The 14,754-nt window shown below is 45.1% G+C and overlaps 1 long non-coding RNA gene across 2 annotated transcripts in view; it reads right to left on the bottom strand.

Annotated features, from left to right (window-relative positions):
- Window positions 1-7,667: 7,667 nt before the first annotated feature.
- The window catches only part of LOC112992884 (uncharacterized), a 55,366-nt gene continuing 48,279 nt past the window's right edge, over window positions 7,668-14,754 (bottom strand). The window contains exons 9-11 of one of the 2 annotated variants that reach the window (XR_010391580.1): window positions 8,878-9,064; window positions 8,544-8,733; window positions 7,668-7,773 (exon numbers count right to left, since the gene is read on the bottom strand). This is a non-coding gene — a long non-coding RNA (uncharacterized LOC112992884). Of the gene's footprint in view, window positions 8,734-8,877; window positions 9,065-14,754 lie in introns of both variants that reach the window. The other variant, XR_010391581.1, reaches the window with a different exon arrangement.

The raw sequence follows: 14,754 nt of genomic DNA, 5'->3' as shown, positions 1-14,754 counted from the left end.
CCACTGGAGTTCCCCCAAACTTGCAGACCGGAGAGAAGAGAGTAGGGAATGAGGTTGCTTGGGGACAGGGCAGAGACCGCAGTAATGCAGAAAAGAGGAAGGTCCGGTGAACCAGGTGGTGACTTTACAGCAACACCCTTATGGCTCTAGGCGAGGCTCTGGGAGGAAGGTGCATGCAGCCCTGCAGGACACTGGCTGCTTGAGCGACGGGAGCGTTCGCAGGCTCCACTGACAGCTGGATGATGCAGGACTGTGGGAACACAGCTCTCCGGACCTGGCATCCAGGTGTTTGAGCCCAGGTCCCCTCCCCCACCATCCTCCAAAAGGTGCAGAAGAAAACCTTGCAAAAAGACCGGAGGGTAACAGCGTCTAATGAAAGACATAACCCCAAAGAGGTGGCCGAGCTACAGGGAGCCAGTTGAAGAGCCCAATTTTTACACAGTCAGCTTGAGAGAGCAAATCCCTAATCTGCTTCCGCCCCACAGGTTGAGGAGTGAAAATCCTACCAAGATTAATGTTTAATGCTTGAGTTGGCAGGCAGTGCCCTGGGTCAGGGTGCTTGGATTCCCCACACGCTGGTTGAAGGAGACTGGTACCCGAGCTCAACCAGCATCTATACCGGATATTGGGGATGACCCTATTCTCAGCCGAGGGTCAAGGAGGCGTTGCCAAGTTCATGACTCCCCACATCATTTGCCTGGTGTTACAAAGCAGTGTGCGCTGGGGCTGCAATAACAGATGAGTTGTCGTGTCTGTATCTGCTGGGGCGTGTGAAACTTCAGACCTCCTAATTGTTTTAGGGCCACTGAGGTGAGCTGCTGGAACACGGCATCGGGCAGGGCAGTCAAGGGAAAAGGCAGCTCATTCCCACCGCTGGGTTTGTATTTCTGCTCCCGGTGAGTGTGGCTGTGTCAGGGAACTGCCTTGCTGCAGTCCCACACATGGCAGCCTCAGATCCCTGCTGGGAAGAGACAGACATGGAAGGAGAGAGGGTGTCAGCAGCTGAGAGACAGATGGAGACACAGCCTAGGAGACGAGAAAGGGCCTTCATAGAAAGAGAGACACAGGCAGACCCCAGGACACACAGACAAGCAGTGATAGACCCTGACTCGCTCTCTGAAACAAAGATCATGTTAACAATGCCACCCATGGAGAAGGCCTTCCTTTCTTTTTTCTGCTACCGGTGGTCTTACCTGGAATACTTTCACCATTGGGAGTTCATGGCCTTACACGGAAGGGCTACTTTGAAGGCCAGGCAATGGCATGGACTGGGACGGGAGCACCTATGACTAGTAAAGGCTCTTTGCTCTCAAAATTAAAGTGGCATGGAAAGGGAAGACAAAAATGAATGGATTATGTCCTGGGATTCCTTCATACACACTGGGACATCATCTTAGCAGGCACTTATGAAAGTACTGGTCGTACTTGTTCTTCAAAGAGGTCTGTTGTGTGTAAAACGATGCAGTCATGTATGGTGATTCACATTTGCGCTAGATCTCCTCTTCTACTGCACACTTGCCTCCTTCCCATCTAAGAGTTTCCCAGATCTCTCCCTGTTCTCTGAAACCGGCTTGTCCACTGCTGCCTTTTGGGTTTTCCCTAGACAGCTCTGTAAAAGCCACCCAAGCTTCTAGGCATCCCCTGAGTATGGACAGTTTTCCAAAAGTATTTCACATAGGTTTCCAAACCCGTGGCTCTGGGCAGCCTCTCACCTCCAGCTAATTAATGGCAGGCAGTTTCTCAGCAGAAGTTTTATTAGCAGCAGTGTGTGACACCATTTCAGTTTTTCCAGGAAAGCAATGGGAAGTATGAGAAGGACTGCTCTGATCAGGTGCCATACTGTGCTTTGAAACTTAGAGGTTGCTGATGAACCTAATTCTTCTCTCTCTCGAGAACAGATGTGTGCTGAATGTCTCTGTTCTCTAAGGGGAAATCAGAGAGATTAAGTGACTATAGATGTTTACTGAACGCCACAGCCAAAAGCTTCTGGATAACCAGTTAACCAAATCATGCTTTTGGATCTCCGAGAAAGTTCTGATCTGTATCTAAATGGCACTACTGTCCCACGACAGAGGGCAAATCTATTACATTCTGACTCAAGAGTAGGGAGAACTCGGATTTAGATCCAGAAAAGAATCTACATTTTTGCAGTGCAGCCCTTTTCTTCTTTGAAATTTTGACAGATTGTTTGTTTTTTATTCTTTTATGTGTCCCAGGTGGTGCTGGGACATGTCAGACCACAGGGCAGCCTGAAGTTATGGGACAAACCATAGGTAATTTGGCAGCAGAACATTAAAAATCAAGAGGAGGAAACTATAAATTCAGAGTGTAACCACCATAAAGTATTCTGTTAATTCCCAGCCAACCTCTTAAAATCGTAGATAGTTCTTCCCCCTGCCCACAGGACGCCTTTCCTTCCCCATAGGGTGTCGTGTTATGGCTCAGACAACTGAATGCCACAGAAACTGTGACCATGATGGATTTCACATGTGTTGCAAGACCTGGTGGAGGTTCTGCCCTTTCACAGGCTGGACTTCTCTTCTGAGCACTATCAAAGGTTTGGTGTCTCACGGCCCAGTTTCATTTCTCACTGTTAAAGGACTTAATCGCATCCTTTCTGATTGGGGAAGATGAGCCATTTACCTTTAGAGGTGCGTATGAAACATAACCCTCAGTCAATCCATCTGTCAGTGCTTGTAGTGAGTTGGAAACTGACTGCAAGTAACTTACATGGTGACATCCAAGAACGTTTACCAGGTTTATTTCTGGGAAAATAATCTTTTTTAATTTAATTTAATTTCAATTTAAATAAATTTTGTTGCTGGACACCAGCAACAAAAACCTCTTCTCTGCTCCTTTTTGTCTCCTCTCAGGGTGACGAACCCTGGAGAAGATGCATGTGAAGATGGGATCCGCTTTCCTGGAAGTTGCGACTGGCAGACAAAGAGTCCTAAACTTTCCTTTGCTCAACTACACCTAGTTCATGGAATAGCTACATTTCTGTGTTCCTTCCTCCTAGCCAGCAATGAAGTTGTCTCTGTAGCTAGGAAAGCGTTAAAGGGACTAAATCTCATTTTCAAGAGTCACTTGCATTTATGAACCTAAACCTGATAGGTTTTCCTTCTACTTTGTTACCCTAACAATACCATTCTCTCCCAGCTAGGCCAGTGTCTTCTCATTTGCACTTCACATTCTGCCCATTTACCCCTTCTGGTTATCTTTTAACTAAAGATCGCTGCCCAATTCTCATTCTTGGTCATGCTTTAAAGGCTGGTGTTTGCTCTGCGACATGCGAACAGGAAACACTCAGTTCTCGTCCCCATTTAGCTGTTCACAGCCCCGTCCCCTGCTGAGCCAAACCAGTGCTCTCCCAGCCCCACGGCACATCTGCCTGCTCCCGTGACCGCAGGGTCAAGCACACTGTAAGCTGAGGATGGGAAATCAGGCCTATTTCTTGTGAACCTCTGAGTAAGGGAAAGCAAATGTTTTTTTGAGGGAAATGACTCACAGAAATCAGTTTCTTGTTTTGCCTCAAAAAGAAAAGATGCACGGTAAGTTACAAGTGAAATGAAAGTAAATGCAGTGGAATTTATTTAAGATGGAAGCATTTTAGGGGAAAAAAAGAAAGATTTTTGCAAGAAAGCACTCCACTGATCCAGCCATCTTATCTCACTTTTGAATATTACCTGTGATATTCTCATTTCTTTTTCTGAACCTATTTATCTCCACTGCTTCTCTTGTAGGCCAGCATCTCTGATGAGGCTTTAGTTCTAGTTTACCCACTGTGGCAGTGGAAAACTCAAATTCAAAGTTTTCTTGTAAATGTACACTTATTCAAAACCTACTCATATAGCTGAGGGGGAATTTTTTCTGACACCAAATATTAGCTAACATTACAGAGTTGAGCATTTACACAATGAACATCAAAAGACGGAATAAAGTCAGCGAAGATTAAACTGAAAGGCACAGTTTGGAAAGCCAGAAACAACCAGAGTCAAGCACAAAAGAGTGGTATACTGGTGCTGGGAAAACAGAGCACTAAGTGAGAAATGGTGATGGAAATGGAAAAGGGGGATTGGCAGACTGAGGGGAGGATAAAGACAGAGGAAAGAGAGAGAGAGCAAACTGGCAGAGTAGCCAGAAACAAGAAAATGAAGAGTGAATCTGGTCTTTGGAGAACAACAAAGACTTTGCTTTCTGCAAAGCTTTTTTGAATTTGGACGTATCACAGAAGACTGTAAGAGAAGACAGGCTACCTGAACACCAGCAGTGAAGTAAAGGAACTGTAGATGGACGTTATCCATCCAGGGATGGCTGGACCTTGAACGTGTGGGTTTCTCGGTGAGTGAGGCCTGCACCAGCAGACGACATACACTAAGTGCTCACTAGCATGTCCCAAAGCACACCAGCACCCCGTATCTCACCTTGGCTGATGTTACCTGCTGCTGTCAATGATTTTTTTCCCCTGAAGCAGTTGCTGGCAGCAGAGACTGCCATGTGTGCAGAGCGCAATGTCTCACAAGTCTTGAAAAGCGAGGAGGCCTCCCAGCTGCCCGTGAGCACGAAGCATGCTCCTTCTCCAACTGCAATCCCAAGGGAAACAACTGAGAGGAACACCGGAAGGTCAAAATGCAATTAAAACCAATGAGATTTTCTGCTACTTAATGGGTGCAAAGGAAAGAGGGTCTGCCTCCTGGGTCATGCCTCTCCCACCCATTCTGCCTGCCCGCTGACTTTCTCCTCAGTCCTGCTCTCCTTCCCTTTTGTGGCCCTCCTCTTTTGTAACATCAGCCCCTCTGATGTCCAGGTCCAGCAGTTGGGGGACAATTAGGTAAATGTGTAAGTTTGGAGGGGTTTTACACCTCCTGTTGCCCTTGCAATGAATTACCATGGCTGTTAATGGGCTGGTGCCCCAGTGCCTCGTAAATCGTGCAACTGAGGCCAAGCAGTGACGGGCGGCTTTGATCTGGACACGCTGCCCTGCCATGAACAGGAAAAGGAAGAGGTAATTTTTCATGGGTTACTACTCACTCCAGCCTCCAAGTTTTCCACTCTGCTGAAACTTTGACAGTGCCTAATAATCCATCAGCAAGGCTTTCCTTGCTCTGCTTCCACTCCATTACCACCTTCATGTTCCCATTTAGCTTCTTTCACACGGACCCCGGAAAGGTTGACCACCTCCCACCACTCCAAGAGCAGCCTGGAGGGTGGGAGCAAGAACTGTGGTCACCCCATGCATTTCCCCAGAATAGAGGAGTCAAGAGGTGAAAGCTGAGATGAAGGGAAGGAGCCAGCTCATGTCTGCAAAGCTGGGAAGAAATTTTCACCTGGGATCTAGTGCCCCATTACCTGCAGGGAATAAAGGCACGGCCTTCAACACCCAGGCTAAGCTGGTTCTTCACCAGGTGGTGGAGTGCTATTTTCCCTGCCTTTAACAATGTGCCTTCACATCAGCAGCCCTTTGGATGGGGAATGTCTCCTCCCCATGTACAGCACCAAACCCAGTGGGTTCTTGCTGCTTTGCTCATCGTATCAGGCTGCCTTTGTGCTGCAGAGAGGAAAAGGCATCACGAGGGCTGGCTTGAAGCGCTCCTCTGACAGCTGTACGGATAGAGCCGAAAGGCTTCCCCTCTCCAGGGAGCTCCACCATCTGCTGCGAGCAGCTCTCCGCTCTCGAGCAGCACTGCCCTGCACACCTGGGTGTCCCTCATTCCCTGGAGAAAGCTTTCCCTTGTTGGGTCTTGCCACTTTGGGAATACCATTTGGTTCAATTAAAAAAAAAAAAGTCATCCTGCCATCCCAGAAACCCCTTCACAGTGGAAATACTGGAATCTGAGTGGGAAACCACAGAGAAAAAATAGCATCACTGATTCACTGAGTGACTGTGGACGTTTCTCTAAATCCCCATGCCTGAAAGGGAGAGGGTGAGGCTCACACCTACCAGAGAGGGACCAGTTGGGACATCGAACAATTGTTGTTATCTGCAAAACACTGAAGTGCCTGAGAGGGAAAGTGAATAAGAGTAGTTACTTCATTGCTGAAATGTCACCTGATCCGAGCGAGAACAAAAAACCATCTTGGCGGTGGAATTTAGGTCTGCTAACCCTCTCTCTTAGGGTCCATTTGAGATGCTCTAGAGTATCTGCCACGCTGGAGGAGGACGAGTTTCCTGTAGGTCTCTTGTCACACCTGCCAGCCGAGCCTTGTGTTTTGGATACGTCAGGACATCACAAGTAGTACAGTACATTCAGGTACCTGAGCAGAGTCCTCTGTCACCACGTTTCTTTGCAAAAGGCTGCTGCTTAGATTTATTCTCCAAGCTCATCCTTCCTCATGACAGGTCTTTCCTTATATCTCCTATATATTAGACCAACACACTGTGTGCGTTTCATTTTACATGTTTTGCCTTCTGAGTGGAACAAAATCCCTGAAAGTGCACTGTTTTCTAAGACTAATGAATTCTTTGAGAGGGGTAAAAATCACCTCAGTAATAAATCCAAACGGTGAAGGCTTGATGTATCTGTTTTTCTGTTCGCCTCCACTGCTGCTAGACAGAATTAGCCCTCACCTAATACAGAGCGCAGACTTGATACAACCTTGTTTAGCACAATTGGTTTGAATCCATTATATTGACAATATCAATTTGTGTAATTCCTGCATTAGGATTTTGTACTAAACTGTATTTGAAAGGAGCTGTTGACCTTGATTAGCTCTTTAATTGTGGTTAAAATCCAAAGTGATTCAGATACCAGCCTTGATTGTGGAAGGAAAGGACCATGCCATGTGACAGTGCAGTCAATAATTGCTAAGTTCCCCATGGACAGAGTTCCCGTGTTTTATAGGCTCTGGGTCTCACCACTGCCTTATGCATCCATTTCCATTCACTTTGACTGGACCCTGTGGGCTTTACTTTGCAGGGTGTACTGCAAGAGCAGACACTCTTGATATAGTCTCCTGGAAAAATTCCAGCTGGAGCCATCCTTCCAGCTCACAACAGCCCCTGCTTCTTCATGAAGGTAGGATTTTTTTTTGCTTCTCATCCAGAGATGTAATAGTGCTGTGTACTACCCAACGGCTGCTCAGAAATGGATAGGATGAGGTGCTCTCTATCTACAAAGCTAAACCTTAGTTGCAAATATTGCCTTACTCACTTGGTGGTCTCTCAACAGCAGAAAGAAAATAAGACTGTATCAGAACACACTAAGAAGCCCACATCTGCACGTTGGTGCCCAGATATCTGCAGAGGATGCTTAAGTGTTATGGGCACGCAGGAGAAGAGGATGGGCTTGCTGGCATTTCCTCCGGTGCAAAACTCTCACTGGAACTCAACAGGAGCTGGATGCCTAATGCCCTCAGGTCCCAAGCCACGTGCCTTGAGGTCTGCGTATGTGGAAGTGTTAGGGGGGAAAAAGGCCAGGCATGAGAAAAGGTCTTTTCCAGGACTTCCACGTGTCGAAAGGGAAAATGGGTGGGATGAAGCCCAGGGGGGAGCCCTTTTAAGTCAGTGAGGAATTGTGCCAGAGAACAGCAGAAGGAGTAGTTCAGCAGGAATTATAGAGAAGAAAAAAAAATCTGGCAAGAGATACGGCTGCAGAGATGGAGCACTTCACTTTAGGGAAACTGAACGTTTCAATTAAAAGTGACAGAGCCACAATCCTTTAAGAGCAGTTGAATTTTAATAAATTTTTCATGAATGGAGGCAGCTCATATCCTCAAGACCTGGCAAACTCTCTGCTCTTTGGAGATCATGTGTTCACCTGGATCTAAGTCTTTCTGGCATCAGATGGGATTGTTAGCCACGGATCAAAGACAGAAAGCACAAAAAGGCCCATCAGGCATCTTGTGCTACATATGTGTGCACAAAACAACATAATGATGAGGTATACACAGGGTCTGACCAAGGCACACTTGCAACACCAGCTGGGGTAGGCTTAATAGACTGGAAGAGGGGAAAGAATGGAGTCATGGCAAAAAGAGGCGACAGAGATCAGAATGCAATGGATGTACTATGTGGAGAAGAAAGCACAGATGACTAGAGTTATGGCATGGGAAGGAGAGGGTTCATGGAAGGAAGAGTAAACTAGTAGTGGAGGAGAAGAGATTGAGATAAAAGAACAGGCTGTGAAGAAGACGAATGTCAAAGAGAGGAGGGGATGCAGAAGGCAAATGGAGAGGAGTTTGTGAAAGACAGGAGAGTAAAGCAGTGAAAGTAGAGAGAGACAGAGAGGGAGGGAAAGGGGGAGGGAGAAACACACCCTTTGCGCCTGGGAAAAAGACAATAAAAGCTGTGGACTCCTGTCACGCAGGACAAGCCCAGCACTATTTACCGTTTGCTCATTTAACCTGGTTAATTTTTAATAATGTTGAAATTTTCATTTTAATAATTTAAGTAAATTATTTATTAAACCACAGGATAAAGGGATCATAGCAATTATGAATTGACAGTGTTACCTGAGGCTCATGAAAAGGTAAGGGGTTTTGCAAAGTCCTTGTTATTGGATAAACATTAAATTAGTAACAACTTCACATCCAATTCAAATTACCTTCTTTCAAGTCTAAGATCACACTCTCTCAGCCTCTCCTGGAAAAGAGCACAGTGGGCAAAGGGGGCTGTGGGGAGCAACAGCTGTCCTATGCGAAGCTGGGCCCGAGGATGTTTCTCCCAGATGTCACTGAGGCAGGGGTGAAGCAGTCTTTCCATCAGAAGAGGGCAACAAGGTGACACTCACTGCTCTGATAATGCAGAAAATAATATAAAAAGGCAATATAATAGTAAGAAAAGAAGGCAGGATGGGTCTTATCTGGCTCCTACTATCAGAGTGGTGATGACTTTCCCAGTACAAAAAATGTCAACAGGCGTTCACTATTCCTTCTTACCTGGTGCGCGACTCTCAATTCTGCAGTGCATGGACTCCCCAGACAGCTTGCTGACCACAGGAACTGAGCTGTCTGATGCCAGCTGCCTTGTTAAAGGGCTCCTGAGGAAACGTGGATGTGGCCCTGAAAGATCCTGAGGATGTGCTGCTTCTGGTGACCTGAAGTTCAGTCGTCCCCAGGGAGAAGCCTAGGTAGAAAGCTACAAGCTGCACCCCGATGAAAGCAACCTTTGTTAAGTAAAAGTTAACGGTCTACACAGCGACATAGCTCTTCGCTTAAAATAATTGTATCAGGGTTACAAAATAAAATCTTAAATATTTGAAAGAGTGGAAATGTAAAGGTTACAAAACATCTAGGGAATGTAATATCCAGATATTCTCTGAGAGAGAAAGAATTTTTTCTTTGGAAATGGAGGATGGCAAGAGACGGGAAAAGAGAGAACAGGGCTGGATTTGGAACCTGAAGGCCCTGGCCAGCAAAGTACTGCATCATTTGCCCAACTTTCAGCATCAGTGTAGACCCACAGAATTCAAAACAACCATCCATAACTTTAATAGCAGTCCCAGGTTTTAAGTGTCGTAATGAATCAGAGCCAAGTTTGCATTTTCATATTTTGTGATGTTTAATTTTCAAGCATTTTGTTTTAATTACCAGTTTCCAATCATTTTTATGTTAGCCCTGAGTGCCTTTCCTGCATTTTCTTCTCAATAATTAAAACTTTTTAATAACATTACTTTCAATCAAAGGATTTCAATTTATCTTCTAACTTAGCTCTATCCTTATAAGTTCTTTTTTTCCCTGGGAATTTCCTAACTTTCAGTAAAGGAAATAAGTATTTCTAAAGAGCTTTCTTCTTTCCTTCCAACATTTTGAGAGCTCAGTTTTCTTGAAAACATTATTTTGAAAAGCATTAAGACATGTTTAGAGTCCTAAATATTTGTACATAAGATGACTCAGATATAAATCAGTTCTTCCTTCTTTTTCATTGAAATATCAATAACCACTGATCAACATGTGAAACCAGTTGATAAATGAACGTCCCATAGACTTGAGAAAACTCCCTCTCGGTTTTGAAATTTGCTTAATTCTATTTTCGTATCATGCCAAATAGGTGAGCAAATAGAACATATTAACTGGAAAAATAGTGTTGACCAATGTATACAATAGTGAACAAATACTTAATTCAATGTAAGGCCTATCTCTTTAATAATGAAATAAAACAACCTCATTTGCAACAAACTGAAAACAAGTGAAAATGTAATTCTTCAGAGTGTCTGAACCCCATGTGTATCTACACTTGCCAATCTCCAGAGTTTATAAATTGCCAGAGTTTATAAACTCTGGAGAGCTTATGGCAGTCTCTCCAAGGGACATGCATACTTTAAAAGTAAAGTCAGAGAGAAACCTTACAAACTTATAAGTACCGGAAGACAGAGCAAATAAATATGAATCACTAAGATCTCACTAATATGCTAAAGCACTAGTCAGCACTGTAGACAGTCCATTATAACTGGATCAACGTATTCCTGAGAATATCATATTAACTAAAAACAAACAAAATCATCAAAGCACTTCCCCTGGGTATCTCAGCTCACCTTGTTCCTTTGCCCTCGATCTTCCCTCAGATTCTCCTGTCAGGAGATCAAGTGATAAATTTCAAGTGTAAAAACCTTTTGTTGCTGGGAGTTGATGACTGAAGAAAACATATCAGAGCCGATCACAGAAATTGCGCAGTTTTTCACCAGAAAATGTTAATTCCACAACACCACAGTGTTTGCTAGGAATTTATCAGTGCTGAATTTTTCAAAGAAAATCTATCAGAATCTTTAATTCTGGTAAGGTCCAAGAGTATGTTTCAAATTAAGCATTTTTTTGATTTTTTTAGTGCATAGAATCATAATATTACACGATATTTTACATCTGTTCCAAGCGCATAATATTATAGGATATTTAAACTCTCTTCCTTTCATAGTCTGTTTTAAAATATTGGCTTTTCATTCCAATTTAGAGCAATGGGAAATTTGGGAATACTGAAATTTCCCACAGAAAGTCTGAGTTGCTGCTAGTTCAAAAACCAATGGGAGCTGCAATGGGAGCTGAAGTTACAACCTGAAGTGGCTGCCGTGAAGTTTCAGTCCCGGGAACCAACCATTTCTCTCAAGATGAAATAAACACCCAACAACCAACCCTCTGAAAGCAAAACTGATTAGATGTATGGTTATTTACAGTCTCTAACTTCCCTTCTCCAAAACTTCTCTTCCATCTAAATTAAGATAATTTGGCCCTTTCAAGTATTCCCCAGAGCCAACACTAATTACATCCTGGGCAGCTAATCAGCCACGGTGGAACAAGCTTCCCTGTGGGTGATGGGTCCATCAGCCCCTCAGAAGGCCTTGGAGGATGGAGGAGATCCTCACTCTGGAAAGTACCTCTATCTCACGTCCTCTTTTTCACAGCGAGTGTTTTATTTGCAAGGGCGGCTGTAGACTGAGGAAGGTTTCTGCAGACTCACAAATCTGACTAAGTACATAATATTAACCGACATCTTTCCTGCTGCAGAACAGAGGCCATTAGCTGTATTGTGAAGCCCAAACTAGGATGGACACACCAGGGCAGGCGGCAATTAATAACAAAGAGTGATTACTTAGAACAGTTCTTCCCAAACTCCTCACTGGGTAGCAATAACAAAGGCCGCTGCTTGTGCTCTTCCATCTCCCGTCACTTCTTTGAGCAGTCTCTAATACCTAAGTCACAGTTGCTATTTTTCAGGGATGGGGTCTGATCCAAAGCCTAACTGAAGATGAAAGGAAGCCTGCTATGGACATCCATTAGCTTTGGATCAATCACATGGAAAGGCGCAAGGACGCACAAAGAAATTAGGATGCGTGGACCCCACCTGCATGACCATGTAGCCTAGGTAGCACACTCAGAGCCTTAAACGAGGCGGTTTCTTTGCTACCAAAGGCTTCCACAGTGCTGTGGAGGAGCCCCATTTGGCCAGCGCTTCCCCGGCAGAGCAGCCCCATGGTCTCCTACTTCATGGGCTCTGTAAACGGCCCTCTCCTCCTCCAGCTTCCCTCACGTCCCTTGCTCGGGCCAGAGGCAGCCTGACAGGGACGCTGCAGAGGTTTGTCTTTATTTTAAGTTGCCAGCCAACTGTTTCCTCCCCTCCTTCTTTTTTATTATTAAAATAAAAAAAAAAATCCCTCCCCCTTGCCTGTCCCTCCCTGCCATGTTCCCAAGGTGCCAACTAATCTCCGATGCCCAGCTTGTACACAGCCACCTCTAATTGCTCCTGCATTTTCATCTGGTGTAAGTTCAGCCATAGCTACAGCTGCCCCTCTTCCCCCCGGGAATTCACACCTTCATTATCACTCTTTACTGCAGAGCCGTCCGCAGGCTCTCGGCTCCTAACAGCAGCTCCGATAAAAAATAGAGCAGCTTTTCAGTGGTTTCAATTTTAATTACCAGCATCAAGGCAGCTCGCATTCTCACCAGGCTGTTTCGCACTAATTAAAGTGAGGAGGAGTTTATGGAAGGGACACCAACTCCACTTCACTCCCTCATCTATTATTTACAGACAGTAATACAAATAATTTCCAATTTAAACAGTCTGAGCTGGCCAGCAAAGAGGAGGGAGAGGTGGGGAGAACACTAGGCAAGGAGAAACTCAAATAAAGAGCATAAACTAAGAAGACGGGAAGGAAAATCGACTCCCAGTGCCCTCTAGTGGGACGATTTCTTGAGGAGCCCCAAGGTCGGAGGTGTGAATGTGCCCAGGAGACCCAAGGAGGTGTCAGACACTGGTTTCTCCCAGCTTGGCCTCACGAGTGACCTTCAGTGACAGGACTGACCACTTTGGAAAAGGGTCCAGTGTGCTTGAGGCACTGCAGCTCTTCCCCCCGGGCCGGGGTTCGGTCCCATGCTGTCCATCGGCAGCGGTGCTTCGTCCTTCTCATGGGGAGCGCAAGATACTGGTGGAAACAAGCCCTGAACCTCCAGCCCGGGAGGACCGGTGCTCTGTAGTCAGGATGAAACTTCTTGAGGGGGCTTTGACCCTGCGGGCCGTGCCGGTGTTGATCTTCCAGCTGAACTGGAACTGACCCAGCCTAATGGGATGTGAAACAATGGAAATGCTGAGCTGCACTCTCAAAAAACATGGATTTCTGGACGTTCAGGAAAATTTCCCTGTCTAGGAGACAGGCTGTCCACAGAAGCACTCAGATCACAAACTCCAGGCCCTGCAATTCACCAGCAGATGTAAAGAGCTTCCCAAGGCCCAGACTGTTTTCCTGCCCTGTTCCTTTCTCCCTAGAAAGGAAATGATCACCATTTCTCAGACTGGTTTCAATCGATCTCTTCCAGTGACACAATGTAACACAGGACAAGTCTGGAAGTTTTATGGATTTGTAGTGGAATAGAAGCACCTAGGATGGACCAGCGTGGAGGTAGGTGGTACTCGCCTAATAAAGCAATTCCTATAAACAGAGAACCTTTAAGACCCCGCTGCACAATAGATTTTACCATGTCGAGGAATTAGAACACAATAGTGTCTCAGTCATGTTGCTTTGTTTGTTCTTGTTGGCACAAATGAGGCAATCAATATTACTGAACTTCTGTTACAGCTCTGATCTTTACAGGGCCCTGAAATGATGTAATCTGTGGGTCACATTCAGATTTCATTTAAACCAGTGCTGATCAGGAATAACTCCAGTAAGAACAGGGTTACCCTGGATTTACACCAGGCTAAGGCAGATAAGCCTGAAGATCAGTGACTGAAGGAGAAGAAGTTTCAGCATAAATGATATTACTACAGAAAAGTAGCTTGATTGAAGCACAGGTTTTGAATGTTAATCACCGTAGGCTTCATCCAGCATCTGTGTAAATCAAAAGCAATATCCCCTTTACTGCAGCATCTCATGATTAGATCAACGGCAGGTAAATACTCAGAGGCTAATCCATCTTTACACGCTCTAGAGGTGATACAAGAGAAAGTGCCTGGACTTTGATGAAGGCATTCCTGATTTAGGCCTAGGTGCAAAGGAGACTCAGGCCCTATGTTCTGCTTACTGGGAAGTTCCAGGGAATAATAACGGCATTTGAAGCACTTTCACCTCGAGGTCATTGTTTCAGATCTGGGCCAGGTTGGCGGTGAGTGAAAGTCATTACTGAACGACAGCTGGTCAGTCGCCTTGTGAAATGAGTCAAGGTCTTGAGTATGACAAAAACGTCTGGTGGTACAACGCCAGCTATTTCACAGATTCTTTTAACAAAAGCTAATGACAGTTTCCAGCTGAGGGTAAACTGCTGTCTGGCCTTTGTTAAAGAGGAGTTTGGGGGCTGACAATTTGCTTTTCATAGAAATATGTAAGCTTTGCCCCTTGTAAAGTCTTCCTCTCTTTCTAGGCTTGGGGCTGAGGAGATTGTAACTGCAATGAAAGGCAGGGGTATTGGAAAGAATGAACACTGAATCAATTTGTTCCAAAGTTTTCAATTTCTTTGTGACAGTGACTTAAAGTGTCATTGTTGTTGGCCTGAACTAATAGTCTTACTTGCATCACAAGGGAGAAGCCAAGGTCTGTACTGATACAGATACAAAAACCTTCTCTACTCTGAGGGGTGATTTCCAGGAGCCAGAACTGCACCATATTGATGGAGAAGAGTCAAAACCTGTGCTAAACCCAAGAGAGGACTGCACCTTCCAGCCCCATCGCTCTCCTCAGGACTAGTACCCATTAAAGTCTTGCTTTTCACTGACAGCATAGTATGAGCATACTGATAGCTTGCATTAGACACTGTCTCAAGCCATCATCACTTCACTGCTGTTACTACGCCATCCACAGTTGTGCACTGGCACAAAAGCATCCAATATGGGGC

This window comes from Dromaius novaehollandiae, chromosome 14, assembly GCF_036370855.1.
Source record: "Dromaius novaehollandiae isolate bDroNov1 chromosome 14, bDroNov1.hap1, whole genome shotgun sequence".
Taxonomy (NCBI): domain Eukaryota; kingdom Metazoa; phylum Chordata; class Aves; order Casuariiformes; family Dromaiidae; genus Dromaius; species Dromaius novaehollandiae.
Note: the sequence above shows the minus strand (reverse complement) of the source record. Positions and strands in the feature narration are given on the sequence as shown.